Here is a 17,921-nt window from a genome sequence, read left to right as displayed (position 1 = left end):
GAAGGCTCCAGAATTACAAGATGGGAATTTCTACTCTATTTAATCACAATTTAACACATGTAGCTGCTACAGGAAACGTGTCCTGTAGAAGATTGTCTTAATTAATTATGGAATATAAATACTTGACAAATTTAGATACAACTAAAATTTATGAATATCAAAGGGTGGAAATGATAAAAATCATTGTCATTTTCTTTTGAGTTACAAAATAGTCCAGTGCCATAAAATTCGTCTTGTCATTTTTAGTGGGTTGAAACGACTGTATTTCATAATGAGGCGAAACGTCCATATTCTATAGAGAATTGATACGATTGTATCTTATAGTGAGTTATAATCACTGTATTGTACAGTACAGTGAATTGAAATTACTGTATTTGAGAGAGCTGAAACGATTGTATTGTATTGTATTGTATTGTTTTGCTAGTTGAGAAGATAGTATTTTATAGTGAGTTTAATAAATGTCCTTACACTGAATTGTACTGATTGCAACTCATTGTCGGCTCTAACGCTGTATTCAGTATGAAACATCTGCAGTCACTAGACTACGTAACGACACCTGCTCTCTTTACCAAAGGAAAACAGTTGTATTTGTTATATACACAAACACAAACACTCAAGTGTTCTTTGGCAACAACAGAAAAAATCATCGAGCAACACTTAGCAATTTAGACTCCGTTGTAATAGACGTTGAATTACAAGCGTAGTCGAGAGAGAGAGAGAGAGAGAGAGAGAGAGTCCTTTACATTACGAAATATCAGGTCAATTCTTACCGATTTAAACACGCAGCTGTTGGGAGGTGGAGGAGAGAGAGAGAGAGAGAGAGAGAGAGAGAGAGAGAGAGAGAGAGAGAGAGAGAGAGAGAGTCCTTCTCCTACATTTAAGGTAAATCAGGTCAATTCTTGTGAATATAAACATGCAGGCGTTGAAGACTAATACTCATGTCAAAATCTATATACGTACATTAAAGGCAATTCTGTCTGTCTATTTTTTTGTTCGCTATGAAACGCTAGGGCTACCAAATTTTTACCATAGACTCCCCCTCCCCCTGTCGGAATGTTTTAGTCCAAATCCGAAAGGATTCGAGGGCCGTTTCTTAGGGAGTAATAGCCCCTCTTTTTCATACCCCCTCATTTTTTTTACAACTATCGGAGTTGACATCTATGTAGAATGTACAAACAGGCTCCCCACAATATGGGGGGCATAGGACCACCCTCAGTAGTAAGGGGGTGGGGAACACCCAGGGAATGGGGCCCCAGGGTTTCCCCCAAATATTAAGGGTCAGGAAAGGCAGTTTCATGTAGATATATATTTGATATTCACAATTTTAGTGTTAATAACCGCTATAGGACAATTGGACTTTGCGGCGCGGTGGAAATGTAAGTCATCGAATCCAAAACGAAGAAAAAGTAAATATTTTACCTTTAGGTCATAGAAGTCGGTGAATTATATTACAGACCTGTAGTTCCTTTACTCTATAATACATCTTTTACCTTTACGCGTGGTAGCAGATTAAATATCCATTTTTTTTTTTTTTTTTTCGATATAAAAAATACCTGGCCAAATGGACTTCTTCATTGATCCTTTTCTATACATATGGTTCTCACTCTCTTATGTTCCTTAAATATTCTATTCGTGTGTCATATGACACCTCGGGACTGGAAAGCTCCCAGGTGGAATTAACCTCAGAGAGAGAGAGAGAGAGAGAGAGAGAGAGAGAGAGAGAGAGAGAGAGAGAGAGAGAGAGAGAGAGGTAATTTCTTAATTAAGAGGAATTTCGTTTTGTCAAAAGACATAAATCAGTGTTACCCGAATAATAACCGTTTACAGCCTTCGGGAAAATTTCTAAAAGTTGCTTCCACAAATCCCTCGAGTCCAGAAGAGTTCACGGAACGACGAATCCTCCCGACTCCTTCGCGCCAACTGAGGGACGAATCTCAAGGAAATATTCCCAAGAAACCCAAAACTTCCCAGAATGGAAAAAATGGATAAACTGCCATCATGACTATCAATACGGACATCGTTTAAACGTTCAAATGGAATGGGATGGAGTACAGAAGTTGGGTCAAAGGCCAAGCGCTGGGACCTATGAGGCCATTCAGGAGGAAAAACCTCAAAGCAGCAGCAGCACTATGAAACAAACTGTCAGGAGAGGGTTGAGGAAAATGACACTGAGAAAGAGAATATGAACGGAGGTACAGTAAAAGCAATGATAGGAGTTGCAGCATCAAGGGGCCTCAGGAAGGGACGCTGGAAAGAACCTCAAGTAATGGCTAACGTGCACCATATGAGGTGCACTGACGGCACCACCCCTTACGGAGTAAACGTTTAAAATGAACGCAACTCAAAATGACTCACATACAAACAAATCTCCAACCGAGTGGAAAACCCACTTGGGGATCAAAAGCGAAAACAGACAAAACAATAATGATAAATACTGAAAACGCAAAAAATATGAACAATAATAAACGGCCCGCAAGTATGAACAGACACAAATCAGGAGCTACAACGATATCAGTCTGTCCTTCAAACCTCCCAAAGAGAGAAGCCAAAGGATTCGTTTCCTCTTCCTTCCTCCAAAGCAACGGACGACGGAGAACAAACAATGAATCTCAGCATTGTTTGTCACTTGTTTGTTTCTCGTTTGTTTTTGAATCTCCTGCGACGGGAGGGGAGGATTGTCCCGCCAGAGGAGATGTCTCCCTTAAAGGAAGCCTTCCTCTCGCTTGGTTGGGCGCCTCTCTCCTGCAGGACTCTCGCCGGGAGGAATAAGGATTGGATCCTGTGCCTGGTGTCGATGGATTCCAGGAGGATATTGATGTTTGTGCAACAAACACACATTACATTGCACAAACATACAGTGTCACGTCCAAACGACTTGGGGTTATTCATGAATTTTAAAAAAAAATACATAAGGAAATTTTTGAAACATCTTTTCGATTTTGAAACAATACTTGACAAAAAAAGACTGAATAAGCTTGTAAAAAAAAGAGACTCTCTCTCTCTCTCTCTCTCTCTCTCTCTCTCTCTCTCTCTCTCTCTCTCTCTCTCTCTATTTAAAAGGTATGCAAATATACACAACTACTTAGCCACGAAATAAAACCTAAGGACAGTGCATAGCCTTGAAGAGAGAGGAATTATCATTCTCTCTCTCTCTCTTCTAAGAGGTATGCAAATGCACAGTATACAGCCAATGAAACCTTTCAGCAACCCAAACCTGCCGGTTTACAATAACTGTCTCTCCTGTTCCCACATAAAAGAAATTCCTTCCGGAGATGTTGAGCCAATCTATGCAAAATGAAGAGACGGAAGGAGAAGTTTTTATTTACAAAGGTTCTCTTCGGAGAGAGAGAGAGAGAGAGAGAGAGAGAGAGAGTAGAGAGAGAGAGAGAGAGAGAGATTCCTTCGCCCCTTGCAACAATCAACAATGCGCATGCAAAGACCAGGCCTAAATTCAAACTACGACACAAATTTCCTGAGACGAAATATTCCCGAGTCACCAACACAATTAATACCACATCAGTCCATCCTTACAACTCAATAAGATCTCCAAAATCCTTTTAGAATAGGACTCTCTCCTATTTTACCAGGCCACCCCATGCCACTACGAGTCCTATAGGACTCCATAAAGCAGAAACAAAATTACCTCAGTTTTGGGAACCTGCAGCGAAGTGAACTGGTTCCAAATGAAGTTGGGAGGTCCTTCGTCAACTGACGATGCCGAGTTCCTTCAGGATATTCCTAACAGGATGTCGTTCAGAGTTCCAGAGGGAGAGGGTTTTTCGAAAAGCCCTACTCATGAAACCCTTACTTGTCCGTTCGGAATGAGACTATCACAGACGGGGTATTGCAAATTGAATTTGATATAGAATCATTTGTGGCTTTTTTTCCAGATACAATAAAAAGAATTTTGGGGGGACAACGACAATTGGGTACTTTTAGTTGTAACATTGTGATAATTGATATAGACTCTCCTCTCTCTCTCTCTTCTCTCTCTCTCTCTCTTCTCTCTCTCTCTCTCAACTCTATTTGACATGACAGGAAAACTACTGAACACGCCCATGACTTGGATTTGAGATGATTTCCTACATGGTACCGCTCGATAATAACCTTAGTGTGGCTTCTGAAAGTGTGTGTGAGAGAGAGAGAGAGAGAGAGAGAGAGAGAGAGAGAGAGAGAGAGAGAGAGAGAGAGAGAGACTCCAAAGGACTTGAGCAAAATTCCACCTGCACCTTGAATAATCTCAAGATATTTCGAATCTAGTCTCCTTCCACTCGCCCATCTTCATCATAGATCATAGCTTTTTTCTTCTTTTAATGAGTTCTAAATGATCTCACTAATGATCTCATTATGATCCCGTTAATTCCCTTCCTGATGAGAAAGAGGGCATTAGAGGTTCGGGCTTTTAAAATCTTATTTCAATCCGCTGGAATCTCTGCAGTTTGGGAAAACAAAGGAAGATTAAAAATTTCAGGGAAGCTGGCGATTCCTTATGGAGAGAGAGAGAGGGAGAGAGAGAGAGAGGAGAGCACCGGATTGGCAGCAGAGCGCGAAAACCACTCGTCCAACGAGAACTAACTAAAGAGCAAATAGACCGGGTTCAGAAAGCCCAGAATTTCGCAGCTAAACTAGCTCACGGCGGGGCTGGCTAGAAAATATAATCATGTGACACCAATTTTGAAAGAGTTAGAGTGGATGGATATTGAAACTAAAATAACCTTTGACCTCTGACTGTTCACTTATAAAATTTGCAATCGTTTGATTCCCGACTGGCTTTTTGAATTCCCCATTGTGGGCGGTGTACAAGTACGACTTACGTCGTCAGTCGAACGACCTCTATAAGACGAACAGCTACTGACATGGGAGCTAAATCAATATTGATTAAGGGGTCAAGGGTCTAGAACAACATTCCAACTAATATAAAGAAAGATTGCACCTTTCAATCAATCTTTTCAAAAAGAATTGAAATCATATTTCCTTGAAAATAAATCAAACATAGTGAGGGAAATTTAATATTAAGTGGTTTGCCTTTCTTAGGAGTCTTGGACGGTGGTTTTTGTTCACAGTTTTTACAGAGTTGTACTTTTGTTGAGTGGGTGATTTTTGTTCAGAAAGCGTTTGTATTTCGGGTCGGTCTCAATTGATGATCTCAGTTATATACTTAAGATAAAGTTAGTTTGGTGTCAGGTCGCAATATTAAGTTGTAATGCCTTTTAAGCTTTCACATCATTTTTGCTTTTGCCTTTTACAGTCACCTCATACTTGGTTTTGTTTTCATACTTAGATCATCCAGTGTTGTGGATGTGTGTTTACCCAGTTATGGGTATCATTAATACATCACATTGTAACGGCAATACCTATGTGTTCAGATTTTTTAGATTTTAGGTTCTGAAGATTTCAAGTTCTGGAGTTTTTAAGATTTTAAGTTCTAAGAAGTCTTGTCAGTAATTGAACCATTTTGTACTTCTCATTTATTGTATATATTTTCAACTCATCATGTATACATTTTTGACAATGACATGTAGAAAAACCATTGAAAAATGGAAATAAAGATTTTTATTCTCTCTCTCTCTCTCTCTCTCTCTCTCTCTCTCTCTCTCTCTCTCTCTCTCTCTCTCTCTCTCTCTCTCTCTCCGCAAGGATGCTTAAAACCTCACACTGAAAAACACATTTTTCAAATCACGAATTTTTTACGATGGCAAATATAAACTACTAACGTTTCCAAAGGCCGTGTAATAGTGTTTTTTTTAAATAACTCCTAAAATAACTGATGGATTTCCATGATATCAAAGCAGGGAGCGCTTCATACAATGGCTTAATTTTGGGAAATACTGTGCATTGCCAATTACGTTTCATTAACTTTTTTACTTAAGAAAATGAGGCTAAAGCCAGTCTTAGCCACCCACACATTCGCAAAAGTGATGACGTCCCTCAGTTACGTTTTGGTATAACGTTTCTTCTCCTGTACCTCCATCCCCCCGATCCCCCGAATTGTTAAACGCCTGTTTAACTCCATAGATAATTGTCATATGACCTACCCAAGCAATTACGAAATTCTTTGTCAGTAAAAAGTTCAGCATACCTGGTAATGTGATTCGTGACTTTAGACTTTACCTAAACCACATGACCAATCTTTTTTATACTTACTTACCCACTCCACTTAACTTGGAAGATCAAGAATGAGACTTATGAAACAGGAGACAGAAAGAAGCCATGCTAACCCTACACTTCGCACTTCAAGCGAGTGTTGGTAAAGTAATAGAAATATAGTTTTCTTTAGGTTAAGCCGTAGGACTCATTCTTCCATACAACACAGGTTACTCGATACATCAATTGCCAGGAAGAAAATGAGAGAGCGCATTGTTTGATATAATTTATCATATCAATTTCACCATAGAGCAGTAGCTTGAATTCCTTAGAAGGTAGACTTCTAAAAGATGTTTCATATAAGGGCTGCATTGGACATCGGCCATTTGTATAAATTTTGAAATATATATATATATATATATATCTATATATATATATAATATCTATATATATATATATATATATATATATATATATATATATATATATATATCTATATATATATATTGGCTAGCAGTATATTCAATATATCTGTACTTATTAAAGTCATACTTTTCTTACCGATTTTATACTAATTTTCAGGCGGTTTCTTTCTTTCTCTCTGTTGTAAATGGTGAAGAGTTTCAGCGCAATTGTAGTTTTGCAATGGCGAGGACAAAGCAACATATTTGCCATGATAAAGTCGAATCTATATGAAATAGTTTCAGAGCTACTACTACAACTGCTGCCGATGATTACCTGGATGTACTAAAATGGGCTCTGAGGTAGGAGTCGAAGTCGGTGAAATTATTTCTGAATCCTGCTCCAGTCTTGCCCCAATAACATCATTCCAAATATAAAATTCTTTCAAGGAAAAAATTGTTTTCTATTTCTACTAATGTTTTTATTTTATTTTATTTTATTTTATTTTAGTCACAAATCTAAAATTTGTAGGAGTCCGAGTAGAATATCTCTCAGTGCGATTCCACACACCTGTTTTAAATTAAACCTCTTCTTTTATGTTCGATATTTGTGTTTAACCATCTAATCATTATCTACCACCACAAAAACATTTTATTGCTCTTCCGGCTCATTTTTATATGTGCAGTACACAGTCTTTCCTAACAGGGATTTACTCGGTAGCCTAATAACAATGGGAATGAAGGAAAGAAGGCAAGAAGGAAGGGGGGGGGGGGGGGAGGGGGTGGGGGGGGGGGAGGGGGTACTAGGATAGCCATAGTTGTAAACACCCGAAGGAGGGTTGGGGAAACCTCTGCGTCACAGTTACGTGACTAAGTACCACTTCTTCGAAACGCTCTGAAGGAGGGGAAGAAGTTCCTCTTTTTTCTAAGAGTAAACGGCTTAATTAAGCACATCTGTCAGTTCATGTACCACCAAAAATTAGGCCAATGTTTGAAACATTCATTGCTGTAGTTTCATGGAAATTTCATAGCCGTTTGTTATATTTGGGAAAACTATTACACGACCTCTGGAAACGATAGTAGTTCTTCACTTAACATCGCAACAATAACATTATAACAAAAAAAAAAGAAAGAAAAAAAACACGAGAAAAAACACCACTGGATAAAAATATAGAAAAAATACTAAAGACAAATCCGCACCTCCTCAGAGGGAGGAGAATTCATGAATATAGACGAATCCTTTTCAAATTCCCCTCAGTGTTTAAATGGTCCCTCCTCTTCTTCCCCTCTGTTCTGGAGGGAGGCTGTTTTGGAGAGGAAGAAGAAAATATTCGCGGAATCTAATGTTGGCGTTCAAGAGGGGTAAGTGAATTAAATTCTCCATAAAAGAAATACATAAGGTTAGGTCTTCACATTCCTCACTTCACAATCATTAACCTTTTCAATATGAACAGAGGTGTTGATAATGAACGGAAGAACACTAAAAGGACTGAAAGAGTTTGCAGCCAGGGGCCAAAGGGATGCTGCAAAGCCTTAACTAATGCCTACAGTGCACCGCAGGAGGTGGTATCTGTTGTGGGGAACAGCATATATGATAAACAAATGTCACCTTTCGTTTGAGAAAGAGAGACACTCCAAAACCCTACCACTGGACATAGCCACTCACACCCAAAACATCGATGGTCAGAAACTTGCAACAGCCCCTATGGCACAGGTGAGGGCAGCAACGGGGCACAATGAGACCAAAAGACACCAAACCTGTGCGAGTCAGTGAGATCAGACCAACCCATAACAGATTTCTCAAAGGCCGATTTTGTGGGCCTCCTTCAAGAGTCTATGTAAAGCCTACACTGAATTCTAACCAGCGAGTCTCAGCCCTCAAATATTTAGAGTGGGCCAATTTTCTCCCTCCCCACCCCGGGAATGAGGGTTTAAAGGGAAAGGGTAAGGGTGATGAAAATGCTGTGTGAAAGATTTCGACGTGAAAGAATTTCTTAAAGCAGTTGTGAATATTTAAATAATTTCAAGCTCAGTGGTCAAATAATAAGGTTCACAAGAGAAGCAAGACTCCCTAATTTACCTCAGCTTATGATGAAAAATTATTCTATTCTTAATTATATTTCATTCCTGAAGTAATATTATTTATTATTATTATTATTATTATTATTATTATTATTATTATTATTATTATTATTATTATTATTATTATTATTATATTATTATTATTATCAAAATCATGTAGCGGGTGCCAAATGTGTAGTGGCTAGAGGTTGGTAGTGTAATGGAATGTGTGGGGCTTAGAAAGGCGGTGCCAAGGCTGAGGATGGAGAGAGGTAGAGTAGAGGGATCTGTAGTGGGGCATTGGTCAGGGAAGTGCGGAGAATAAATGATGAATATCGGAAGAAGAAATTTCTCGAAACATTTTCAACAAATCGCATTGAGAGAGAGAGAGAGAGAGGAGAGTAGAGAGAGAGAGAGAGAGAGAGACTAATCTTGTTAGCTGACATCTAAGAAACTCCTTAAGACGTCAGCAATTCTAAAAGAGAGGCCGAATTTTATTGCTGACAGCAACAACACAGCAGCCATGCTCACATGATTTACCTGCACCAGATGACGACCAGAAGACAGCACTCCCCCTTCAGGAGGACGAGACTTTGGAACTATGATTATTATCCCAAATCCTTTCACTTCCATTCTATAAAATGTCAATTCTCTCTCTCTCTTCTCTCTCTCTCTCTCGTCTCTCTCTCTCTCATCTCTCTCTCTCTCTCTCTCTCTCTCAGGACCTGAATCTGAGAAGAAGTAATCATCCTAAAGAGTATTCTCAGTTATAAAAGGTGTGACAATCAATAACTGACCATAATCTTCCATGGAATCCAAAAGCTCTGATGGACAGGACATGTATGGAAAATGGGGAGTTTTTGGAGGGCTAGAATACAACAGATAGATGAGACAATACAAAGATGGTTCCTGCAGGAGACTGCATCCACTGGACATTCACTACAGCAGAATCTACGTGCAACTGAACAACCAGAGACCAACAAGAGGACTGGACTGAGAATTGACCCAAGGAGAGTGACTCGAGTGGCCTTGGTGGTAGAATTAATGGGTCACAATAAAACAAAATTCAAATGAACGAAGTCATAATGCCCTCGATAAATTTTTGACCAGACAAAACAGAATACCACGAGATCAATATGAGGTTGATGGCTCCTCTCTTAAAATTAAAATGGCTGGCATGAGTAAAAAAGTTTGACAACAAAGAAACAGGATATGAACGAATATGTAATCTCTCTCTCTCTCTCTCTCTCTCTCCTCTCTCTCTCTCTCTCTCTCTCTCTCTCCTCCAATCTCTCTCTGTGTGTACTTTCAGTTCAGAGTGTGACAATCAACAACTGATCACAAACTTCCATAGAATTCAAAAGACTGCAGTGGACAGGACATGTAGGGAAAAAGGGAGTTTTGGAGGGACAGACTACAACAGACAGAGATGGAAGCCAGGGGTCCAGTTCAGAAGCCCTCAAGGAACCGCAATACAAAGATGGTTACTGCTGGGGAGCCAACATACATTGACATTCAACTGCAACAGAATCCCATATGCCCTGGGCAAACCAGAGACCCACAAGAGGACTGGACTGAGAAGGAGCCAAATAGAGTGACCTCGAGTGGTACAGAGCTAACGTCAATGGGTCACAAAAACAAAGGCAAAACTTCAAATGAAAGGCCCCGATAACGCCCTTCATGATGACATGAATACCACTAGATCAATATGATGGACATTACGGCTCCTTTCCCACAGAAAAAAGAAAAAAGGCTAAGAATCAAACACTTTCACGACAAAGAAACTGGATATGAAGGAGGCCATTTCCTCTCTCTGTCGTCTGTCTGTCCAGGGCGTGAAGTGCTCCTCTCTCTCTCTCATCTCTCTCTCTCTCTCTCTCTCTCTCTCTCTCTCTCTCTCCCCAAAACCCGACCCCCTGGACCTTCAGCCCCTCCCCTAAAATCTGGGTTACGATAGATAAAGACACCGAAAATATTTTTCTTAAATACGATACTTTCGGGGAGAGATGGAGAGAGAGAGAGAGAGAGATATAGAGAGAGAGAGAGAGAGAGAGAAACATTCTAAATAAAAAACCACCCGTGTTGAGAGAGAGAGAGAGAGAGAGATTAGAGAGAGAGAGAGAGAGAGTTAAAAAAAACATTCTAAATAAACAACCACCAGTGTTGAGAGAGAGAGAGAGAGAGAGAGAGAGAGAGAGAGAGACAGACGAGGCACTTTGTGAAGCCAAGAACGCAAGGAGGGAATGAGAGAGAGGCGGACGAGGGACATAAGATCAGACAAAAGCAAAGGTAAGAAGAGGAAAGGAAAATATGGTAAATTAAATAACACAAAATAATGTTGAAAAAATAAATTTAAGCTTAAAAAGAAAATACATCAAATGTTTAATCTTGTAAAGAAAGTCATATTTTTTTTCTTAGATAATGTGTGAATGAAAACGGCGTCTCAAAGGCAGAGGTCCATATATGCATAATTACAGTATGATATATATATATATATATATATTTATATATATATATATATAATATATATATATATATATATACATGTATGTATGTATGTATAGTATATATGCCTACTTACTTAAAAAATAAGAATCATTATCTCCAAATATTTCGTCATGCACAACTAGTCTCTTTCTACCACCGGCTGCGACCCACCGCAGTCCACCTGACCACTTTGTCAATAATTCACTGCTAAACAAGTCATCCCAGACACGAAAGGTTTGGGAACACGATATAACAGATGCCAGTTAAGCTAAATAGGATTTGCAAGTACTTTACTAAAACTCTCTCTCTCTCTCTCTCTCTCTCTCACTCTCGTCTCCATCTCTCTCTCTATCTCTCTCTCTCTCTCTCTCTCTCCATAAACACAGATACCTGTATCGTCTCTGTCAATAAACAGAATTACCGTTTACATTCCATAGTGCAATTTCATAGCCAACAGGCTTAATGATCAAATTGACTGATGAAAATGAGATCACCAAATCCCAAGGGAATTAATGGCCTGGCCCTCATTCACAAACCTTCAAGAGCAACAGGGCTTTGTAGGAGAATCCCACAGGGAAAATCCAATATTAATCCCAAAATACAGCGAAAATGTAAAATTGATGTTGATACTGCCTATGGTTTCCCAAAATGGAAAGTTGTTCATGTTAGTGCCCCTGTATTAAATGAAAAAGGCTATATAAATTATCTATTCACTCATACAATACGAACCCCTTTCGATCGTGTGAAGAAAAAAATTGCCACTTCTGGTGAACAAAGATCCTTTCGACTTATTTAGTTCATCTGTTAACTGAATTACTTAATCACTCGTATTTATGCAACTATAAAAACCAAAGGCTGAAAATCACACAATCACTTCTGGAGAAAAAGAAAAAAAAAAAACTTCCTTAAGCCCTCCTCAAGAGAAGTGTCGCGCCCGCAGGTCCCTTCATTCCCGTTGCTATTGACTCTGGATTATCAAATTCATGAATTCTGAGACTCATATACTACTTGGAATCTGCTCCTACTTGAAGTGAACGAGATGAGAACTGGCCTTCGCCTCTCCACTGATTCTTCTCTCTCGAACTGACGTCTTCAGGATGTTGGTGGCATATTCTAGCTTTCGTTACCTATGTCAATCATCTTAGATTGGAATATGAATCAGAATATAAAATTCAAGCCAAAGGCCAACCGCTGGACCTATGAGGTCATTCAGTGCTGAGAATAATGTTGAACAATTGATAGGAGAGGGTTCTGACGAGAGTATGAAGTAATGCCTACAGCACAAACGTGAGAGGTACACTGACCGCACTAACCCCCTCCCCTACAAGGAATCATCTTATAGAAGAATACAAGAGCTTGTGATAGGCAATAGGTAGTGGTGGGGATGTGTGGGGGGGGTTGGGTTGGAAAGGGGTAGGAGGAGGGGTATTCCTAAAGAAGATAGTTGAGTGTGATGGTAATTGTTTCATAGCAAAGAAAGATAAAGGAAAGGAAAATTCATTTTCGAGAAGTTCGGCAGCAAGGAGGCATTAGCGCATTGTGTTGGGAGGTGCCTGTTCTCAAGATGGTTCTAGAATCGGCAGGAGTGTTGGAAGGAACTCGTAAGGTGCCGAAGTGTCAGGAGAAACGCAGCGAAATACGATGCAATACCTCGTCTAGATTCTTCAGAGAAGTTCCGATAATCGGGAGCCTGTGACGTTTGCGTAGGCTCCGCCCCCACAGTGCCGTATAAATACGACCGTCGAAGTAGGAGAAAGGAGAGATCGTCAGAGGGAGCTCATCAGTTAGTCACAGAGAGGATATCCTCAGTAACAGCCACAGATCAGATTATCAGTGAGAGATCAGCAGCAGCAGAGATCAATCCGAGAGAGATAAGAGAAAAAGGGACCGACAAAGGATCAGAGGAAAGGTTGCTCGAGAGTTGGTTGGATTCTGGTCTAGTCATCTTCAGGAGTGGACGACCGAGTTATCTTGACGTTGAGCAGACTTCAAAGAATAAATGTCCTGCAGAGGTTTTTGGGGAGTTCCTGCCCTTTCCAAGTATCAAGAGTAGACTATTTTCTGCAATAAGGAGTCAAGAGAATGTCTGCAATTGCCATTCTCCTTATGTGAAGCCATCACTTTGAGTTGCTAAAAACTAAGCAGCAAGTATTTTGAATTACCTCACTTTTCCCCCAGTTCATGCAGTTTAAGATTCTATTTTTTTTTTTATGCAAATAGGAGATACCATTCTGCATTTACCTTTGTTAGTAAGCTTGTAAATAAACCTTTGTTGTGTTAGTGTTTCTTTCTATATTCGTATCCCCAGTTTTCAACTGTTGGTGTGAGAAATATTTTTTTCTTTATTTATTTCATATCGAACCTGAGCGGACCTCTCTCAGAGGCTGTAACATTGTGGCGACCTTGCTTAGGCTATCAACACTTTAACAGTTTGAAACGGAGAATATAGAAAGAAACCAGAATGAGTGAGATGGTGAAAGAGTTTATTGAGTCAGGCAACCTCCTAGGTCTAGAGGGAAGCGATCTCCGTGAGTATGTAGAAAAGAAAGAAAGAAAGAGAGAATCATGAGAGAGATGAAAGAGCAGCTGAGAGAGGAAAGGAGAGCAGCTGAGAGGGAAGTGCAGCAAGCGAGAGAAGCAAACGAAAATGCAAAAGCAGCAGGAAGAAAGAGAGAGAGAACGTATGCATGAGTTGGAAATTGCTCGGTTAAGGGAAAGCACTTATAACAGTCGGACGGGCGAGAACGAAAACGAAGCTGATACGTTAGGTATGAGTGCAGTGCTAAAATTAGTACCAGAGTTTGATGAGAAGATGTAACAAAATATTTCATGTGTTTTGGAGAAGTTTAATGGAACGAGTAGGTTCTCCTAAAGAAATGTGGACTTTATATTTCAGTCAGTTTTTGAGTGGTAAGGCGCTTACTGTGTATAGTTGCATGTCTAAGGAGGAATGTGAATAATTATGATATTGTGAAAGAAACTGTTCTTAGCGCGTATAGGTTAGTAACGGAGGCATAACGTAAGAAATTTAGAAGTTTGAGAAAGGATGAAAATATTACGTATGTAGAATATGGTAAGAAGTTAGAAAGGCTGTTTTTTGATTGGGTTAACTTCGCTAAAGGTTTGAGGATTTTTGATAGTTTGAAGAACTTAGTGTTGTTAGAAACTTCAAAGATAACGTATCCCGAGATTAAACTTTATATAGATGATAGGCGAGAAGTATCTTTTGCAGGAGCAACTAGGTTAGCTGACGAATATAGTCTAACTAAAATCATAATTTTGAGTGTTAGTAAGAAACAACGAAATGATCCTTCGTCTGGTAGAGTACAAAACAGTAACTGGTTTTCAGTCCTAGTAATAGCAATACAAGTTAAAAGTGACTATTCCTGTTATACATGTGGAAAACCTGGTCATACGTCTAAGGTTTGTAAGAGTAAAGTAGCATCTAGTGGCTCAGATTAACTTGTTTCCAATGTAATGGGAAAGGGCATTTAGCGAGAAATTGTGCAGTAGAAACGAAGGACGGTAAAGAAACAGTATCATCTATTGAAAAAAAAAAAACCTTTCAAAAAAACCTTTCGTCAAGTAGGAATGATGCGATGAGAGAAACTAGGAAAATTTTAGTGAATTTCTGTCAGAAGGCGTAGTTTCCTCTCTTGGAGGAGTAGATTCGAGAGAAGTAGTCTTGCTTCGAGACACAGGAGCTGCTGTCTCCACTGATTAGGAGTGTGTGTGCCGAACAGAGCGAAATCAATATGGAAGAGAAAGTCATGTTAGGTGGTTTCCCTAACACTTGTGTTCTTTGTCCTTTGTTGAAGTTGAATTTAGAAAGTCAAGTGGTGTCAGGAGAAGTGAAACTTGCAGTTGTGGACAGTTTGCCAGTTGAAGGCGTTGACATTATTGTTGGTAATGACTTAGCTTTATCCAAGAATGTGAATCCTGTTGTGAGGAATATCCCAGTGCCTGAAATGGATAGACTAGGTCGGGTTTAGATACAGACGTAGAACTACGGTCATAATTTGTTCGTGGATTCGAACTAGAGTGAGTTCGTGGATTCGAACGTGAGGAAGTTCGTGGATTCAAACATGAGCAAGTTCGGCGATTCGAATGAAAGTAAGTTCGTGGATTCGAACGAGAGTGAGTTCGTGGATTCGAACGAGTGTGATGAGGTAGCGAGGTTGATTTTGGCACGAGTGTGGCTGAGAGACCGGAATCTATCGATGTTGACAGTGATAGCCAAACGGAAGGTGTAGCTGTCGGGAGTAACGTGTAAATATACAGGTATCTAGTCCTAGTTACGGTGATGAATTAAGCTCTAACATTTTGGATAAGGATGAGCTAATCAAGTTGCAGAGAGAGGTGAGACACTAACCCGAATTTTTTTAATGTGAGCTGGATGATGATCTCGATGATGTGTGTAAGGAACTTTTTGTGTAAAGGATGAAGTCTTGTGTCATTATGTTTAAGCCCTAGTCAGGTAAGTAAGTAAGGGGGAAATCACCAAACAATTAGTGGTTCCTAGGAAGCTTCGTGAATTAGTTTTTGAAGTTAGCACATGATGAGCAAGGACATTTAGGAGTAAATAAAACTTTTCAAGTGTATTAGTAGGGCGTACTTTTGGCCTAAGATGAAAAAATGATATGTAAAGAGGTATGTTTTTAAGCTGTCATGAATATCAAACTGCCGGGAAAACCGATTCAAGTAATTCCAGAGCTCTGTTGTGTAATATTTTCTTCAGTAGGAGAATCTTTTGAGAATGTAATTTATCAATACGGTTGGAACTTTGCCAGAAGTAAGGGTAGAGATGATTGCATAACTAATCTTGAGTATTATAAAAACAATCCAAGAGATGTTTGGCAGCTAGTGGAGGAGAACGGAAGCGCTTGGCACTTAGTGAAAGAAAAACGCGAGAGGAAGTCAAGGGGAAATTAAAAGGAAACATGATCTTGAGAGCAAATAAGAGAAGTTTGTGTGTAAGAGATAAAGTTTTAGTACAGTCTCGATAGAAAGTCCCTACCTTATAATTTCGAAGGTCCTTTTTCAGTGTTAGAGGAGAGGGGAAGTAATATATCATAGAATTAATGTGGTTAAGAGTAGAGCAAAGTCAGTGTGTCCCAGAAAGAGAAATTAGTTTTGAGAAAGACGCAAGAGGTGTCAAGAGGACGTCTGCAATCGCCGTTCTCCTTATGTGAAGCCATCGCTTTGAGTCGCTAAACTAAGCAGCAAGTATTTGAATTACCTCACTGTCCCCCAGTTCGTGCAGTGTAAGATTCTATTTTTTTTATGTAAATAGGAGATACCATTCTGCATTTACCTTTGTTATAAGCTTGTAAATAAACCTTTGTTGTGTTAGTGTTTCTTTCTATATTCGTATCCCCAGTTTCAACTGTTGGTGTAGAAATATTTTTATTTATTTATTTCATATCGAACATGAAGCGGACCTCTCTCAGAGCCGTAACACTGGGTATGATCAGTTATCTCTCTCTCTCTCTCTCTCTCTCTCTCTCTCTCTCTCTCTCTCTCTCTCTCAATAAGCTACCATTTTCCCATCTGTCTGTCTGTCTGTCTGGCTCTCGTAGTAGCCATCTTGCTTGGTGAGACGTACCCAGCGTGAAGTCAGATTTAATCACAGATATCACAAGTTTAACATACGACTAGAATTTGAGAAATATCTAGAAGTGTTCGTGAACTATCGGTGATAAGATTGAGTGTGAAAGATATAGGATAAAGCGTCTTCTAAGTTAGTTTAACAAGTGTAATACTGAAATCAGAACAAGATGGCAGTAAGTTCCAACTGCGGGAAGAGGTGGCGTAATTTTAGCTTGCTTGGCGGATTCGCAATACGATGAGGTAGCAGGAAGGGTGGAACTGGCATTTCTCATCTATGAAATCAGCAACAGTCCTAACCAAAAAGATACAAAAGCATTCATAGATATATTAGAAGGATATAATCCTTCAAACTGGAACAAATCTATGAAAACATCTTGAAATAATTGAAGAAGTTCCAAATAAATCCAAGTGGTCAAGAGACTCATAAAGAAATATACATAAACCAACATATTCCGACAAAGAAAATGAATAAGGTGAATCTTGTGAATATCCTAATTGATGCATTAGGAAAAAGAGAATGCCAAAAGCATGCAAACTGTGTAAGGTTTGGTATAGCATAGTCAATCCACAAAACCTAATCAGAAAATGTGCTGCATGCAACATTCCGACCCATCCACAGTGTGCTGAGGTAATGCAAGATTTGAGAAAAGATACAAGAATTTTTTGTTCAACATGTCTATCATGGATAGACAATGTTATTAAATCAAGATTGAATGTACAAATAGTTGAGAATGAAGAAGAAGAGGAAGAAGAAGAAAAAGAAGAAGAGGAAAACGGAAGAGAAGTAACAAAAATGAAATGACAGAAAAAAATAGGGAAAACAAGAACAAGATAAAAGTATGGTTGCAGAGATACTCATTGATACTACATATGAGGCAATAAAGCAGCATACCTACGAAGAATAAATTTACATCACGATATGACAACAGAAAAGCAAATCCCGAAGAGGCTCTACCCAGATCTACACAATGACGGGAAAGAGGAAAAAATAGACAAGAAAGACAAAATCTGCAACCTTTTGAAAAGAGGGAATTGCAGATTTGGAGAAAGATGTTACTACAAACATCCTAAGGTATGTCAAAACTATGAAATATATGGTAATGTGCATACTTAGATGGCTATGGGGATGATTGCAGAGATCTGCATCCAAAAATATGTAAAAACCTAAAAGAAGGAAAGGATGTAAGTTCGGACAAAAATGCAAATATATGCACCCTGTAGCCATGAATCATAATCAAATAAATAACCAACCAAGTAATAAAATCCAAAATAAGAAAG

The sequence above is a fragment of the Macrobrachium nipponense genome, chromosome 25 (genome assembly GCF_015104395.2).
Source record: "Macrobrachium nipponense isolate FS-2020 chromosome 25, ASM1510439v2, whole genome shotgun sequence".
NCBI lineage: Eukaryota > Metazoa > Arthropoda > Malacostraca > Decapoda > Palaemonidae > Macrobrachium > Macrobrachium nipponense.
The sequence above is the reverse complement of the archived record's forward strand: the minus strand, read 5'-3'. Positions refer to the sequence as shown.